The following is a 4,826-nucleotide window of genomic DNA, read 5'->3' on the forward strand; positions in this document are numbered from 1 at the left end:
TCCTTTTTTTACTTATTATTGGTATTTGATTATAAAAATGGGACCAGCTTTTCTAATTTTCTACTTATACTGTCTTTGTTTTAGAAGAGCTGGTCTCTAAGTCACAATATTCTGTAATGTTCAGTCTTTTGTTTTCATCTTGTTCCTAAGTGTTAAGCTTAGAAAAGGATTACAGTTAAGATCTTCCTTCCAGTGACAACAGTTGAAATATTCAGGTGAATAATTCAGAAGTACCTACCCTGTTCTTAGAAATCGCTATTATTCTTGAACTTTTGAGTCTTCACTATGAACTGAGCTTAAAACTTAAGAGATGTTTCCACACTGAGTTTGTTAAGGTCTTCAGGGTGTGAAGATAAAACCAACTTTGAGGCAACTGTTCAGCAAGTTTTAAACTAGATTTACAATATTACAGGACTATTTCTTTTTTACAGTTTTGCTGAAGGTTGAATCTGTGTTACTGTGATTTGTACAAGATGATGTTACCCATTTGTACAGTAAAATTAAGCTTCTTGTGCTGTGTGAATCTAGTACGTGAATTGGGAGGAAGCTTATGGAAATCATGCCTCCCTTTCATTAGCTTACAGTTGTGAAATGAATTGCTGGTATTTTATTCACACTGCAAGCAAGCTGACTTCATTTTGCTGAGACTGATATCTTAAAAGATCAAAAAAATAAAATGATCAGGCATCTAAGACTTGTCTCTGGCCACTAGAAGTCTGCACAGAACAAAACTGAGGTGACTTAGCAGGCAGATGCTCCAGGGCAAGCTTGCCTTGCTGTAGAAGAAGTTTATGGCAAATGTCCATTTTCTAGTGATGCTTCATCTGGGAAATTTGAGGAAAAATAACTCTTGTTGAGAGTATGTAAGATACACAAGCAGTATTTAAACCAAATGAAGCCAACCATAAATACAGTGCAACTTGGTGATCTGCAAAGCTAAACTGCGTAGATTCCAAGTGTTCAGATTTGGGGTAAACTTGCAAAGCATTGCATGAGGGTTAAACTCTGACGCTGATTAGAAAATTGGCTTGTTAAATCAGTAATCATGAAACTTTGTGGGTTTGCCTATTGTAAGGAACACTTCCAGGCTTTATTTTTTAACTTCAAGACTATGCACATGTGTAAAGTTCCTTGTGCAATGCTCCCTGTGTATGTTGTGTGACCCAAACCATTGACTTGTATCCTACAGAATATTCTTTTATCCTCATAACTATATATGGCTTTCTGGTGAAATTTATCTGCTGTTTAAAGTATCTTCTGTTGAAAGGTCAGACATCTGGTGCACTACATGTTTAGCTATAAAAACTTCACAGTATTCCAGCTTTACCTGTTCATGCCTGTAGGTGGTATTATTCTCAAGTGTTATTGGATTGTTTGTTTGTGTTTTTTTACAAGCTATATAATCCATGGAAAGACTTTTTGTTGCCTTTTAGGTGTTTTCTGTGAGAGATTGTCCCCTTCTCCCAGTCCTTGTAAACATGGTAAGGTATGTCAGTAGAACAGGAAGGACTTTTGTTCCCTAGGACATCACGAAGGAATGAATGGCTAGTCTCAAATCTGATGAATTTGGTAGTATGTTCAGCCATGCCTAACTGAGCAATGGAAAATTAGTCACTTTATTTCCAGAAACAGTGTAACTGTTTAAGTGAATCTTCCCTTAAGTGCCATGTTATAAATCAGCAATATGCGGTACAAGAAATTTGAATCACTAAATGTAACCAGTGTTGTTTTGCTAAAGATTGATGTAAAGAAAAATAAATTGTTTACTACTTTGCATTACAACTTGCTATGGTTTTTCTTTTTTTCATAACAGATGGAAATGACTGCAGATCCCATCGAAACAAAAGCCATTAGTAAATCTCATGATTGTCTAATGTCATTTGAGAAATTTGCTATAGAGGATAAAATACACAAATTAATTTTTTTGGAGCACAAAGATGTGGACTTTAGACATGTTGCATGCAGGTGATGCTGACTGGGTAAACTTGTGATTGGTGTCCTTAGTTCCTTGGGGAAAAGGATGTAAAATAGCCATGAGCATTCAGAGGAAACGGACTTAAACCTTTGTATTCACTTGGTATCTTGAATTAGCTTAATGCTTTTTAATTAGTGGTAAATACTATCAAATACTTCACTACTACAGATGCCAACTTGACAGCTAAATGTTTGTGAGGAAGTAAACATAATGAGATTACTCTTAAGTGTTTGTCCAAACAGGTCTTCCACAGTAGAGGTGAATAGTGCACAGCTCTTGTCTTGTTGTGCTGCAGGAGAAATGTAGATATTGGCAGAGCTGGGAAACTGTTCAAAGGAGTCACAGAACAGGATAAAGAAGAATTGAGTCAGGACAAGTCTGTGGCCTAGAAAACTCCTCTGATGTATCCTGAAAAATGTAAGTCTAAAGGAATAAACAGAAAAGTTCTGGAGATGGAGTGCATGGGGAGTGAGGTCTTCCCTTGGACGCTTAGTATGTCCTTTAGGTTGTGTTGCCCTCTCAGCTGCTAGCGCCTTATTTGCCGTGTGTGTGTGGGTGTGTATATATATATATATAAAATAAAAGGCCTATAGTTATAGAACAGCTGCTGTTCCCATTTCCGTCTTGGCACCATCGAGCTCCAGGGTTCTCAATTCTGTCCTCCAAGTTGCAGCTAGGATATATGCAAGTAAGGCTGATGGATTTAGCCGACCAGGTATGTTACCTTACCCCTAAGAATGCATTAATTTGGCAGAATTATAAAAGGAAGTTTGTGATGTGAAATTTCATCATGAGAGTCTGCTGCAGAAGTTGTGATGTGAAGCAGTTATACATTTGCTTGATGGGCAGCTCTGCCCTGTCAAAACTGCTAGTCTTTCAGGGCAGGCTTAGGTTAAAAAGCAGACCTAGGGACTGATCATGGCATTAAATAAAACTAAAAAATAGCCAAAATATGTACTTGGAGTAATTAAGATGAGTTTAATAACTTTAGTTTGGGTATTTTCTAATCCTGACTACATCCTGCCTATGTGTTTTACTTAGGATGTGGTTTCTGTGTGAATGAAACAATTAGATCACTGTGCAGTGAGCTGCCTGTAAGATCTCGGGCTGGAGCTGAGGAACTGCCTCTTGAACGGATGTCTTCAGGTGCTGTGACTGGCGACTGAGCTATGAAATAGGCAATTCATGTGTCTCTGTAAATGCAGGTGGTATCCTGGTACGTAGTGAAGGCTGAGCTGACACTTCCCTGAGGAATGTAAGGTATGTGCTTCCTCCTTGGTCCCTTCCTGAAGGAGACTGTTAGTAGCCTGGCTGGCAGGGCAGCATTTGCCCTCAGAATTGGGTGACTTTCGAGGCCCCTTGTGCTGCCCTGCTGCCCTTCAGAGCTGCTTGGCCCAAGGTTTCCTTCCTGCTTGTGCCCCGTGTGCACAGAGAGGACTTGTCCCATTGCCAAAAACAGACACTGCAGCTACTTTTAAGCAATATATAAGGCATGAAATTTGGATGTAGTTCTAATAACAAGACAAGTCCGAATATTAAAATGGAGTAAGATTTGGTCTGCCTTTGTCCCCCCCTCTTCTTTTAAGGAAAGCCAGTGGAAATTAAGCTCAAAGGAGGGTCATTGGGGGTATTGCGAGCTCATTGTGCTTTGAAAGGTGCCCATGTTGTTTTGTGCCCCTTGTTGTAGCTAGGAGCAAGAAAGGTGGCCTGCCTTGTGTGTGTGCTTTGTGCTGATAGTGCAGAGCACTGCCCTGGTGTCACTGGATCGTGTGACACCGGAGCAGTAAAGGTAAAGAGCGAATGCTCCATTTCCCTTCTGAAGAGTTCTGAATTCTTGCACCGGCCTTTGGAAACCTCCAGCACTGCTCCCGTTTCCTGCCCTCCACCCTGTGCAGCGGTGGACGCAGCCGCTTTCCTCTGCTGTGGGAGGCCCGGGCGGCGCTGGGGCTGCGAACACGGCTCGAGGCCGGGCTGGGGTCAGTCCTCTGGCCTTGCAGCAAACTTGTTCTGCCACGGCACTGAGCAGCTCTGCCTTTGGGCTCTTGCCAGCAGAAAAACTCAGAACTGCCTTGTACCCATGCAATTTTTTTGCAGTGTAAACCAGCCTGCCCGCTCAAATGAGAGAGTTTGCTCTGGCTTTGCTTGATTGCAGCTGTGTGCAGAACTGGAAGGGGAGGCAGCCGGGTATTTATTTACATGCCATTTCTAAGGTGTGAACAACCCCCTCGCCATTCCTCATAACAAATACTGGCTATTTGCTTACCCAGAAGAGACATAAGGAAACCAAGCAGTGCTTATTGCAATTGCTGCCTGTGGATGAATTGGAGGGGATCCCGTTTTACAGGTTCCGGGGGTGCCTGTGGGACAGGAGAGCGAGCTCCCCAGCAGGACGGGCAGTTGCCGGTGGCCATTCCAGGCTCAGCCTTGGGTATCCCTGCAAATATTTGCTCTGCAACGAGAACAGCGGCGCGAGGCCAGAAAACCCCGCGTGCGTTTCCTGCCGTGTCTTGGAGCACCCCGGCCTTTCCTTGGACCTTGGAGGGTGTCGCAGCCCGCGGCTGCAGCGTGTGGGCGCCTCCGCAAAGCGGGGGACACGCAAAGGGCAGCCGCGCGGTGAAAGCCAGGGACGCCTAGGCCGGGTCTGCACGAGCGCGGCCTGGATCCTCGTGCCCGCGCTCGCGGAGGAGGAGGACGGCGGGGGGCGCCGCTTCCCGCTCCGCCCCGGGGCGGCAGCGGCGGCGCCTCCCGCGCACGCCCGCCGGCCGCGCGGTTCTTAGGGCCCGAGCCCGCCGGGCCGCCGCGGCAGGTGCCGAGCGCGGGGGCGCCCCGGGTGGCGCCTCCATAGCGGGGT

Source organism: Nothoprocta perdicaria, unplaced genomic scaffold (genome assembly GCF_003342845.1).
Source record: "Nothoprocta perdicaria isolate Ctin4 unplaced genomic scaffold, notPer1 scaffold_214, whole genome shotgun sequence".
Lineage (NCBI taxonomy): Eukaryota > Metazoa > Chordata > Aves > Tinamiformes > Tinamidae > Nothoprocta > Nothoprocta perdicaria.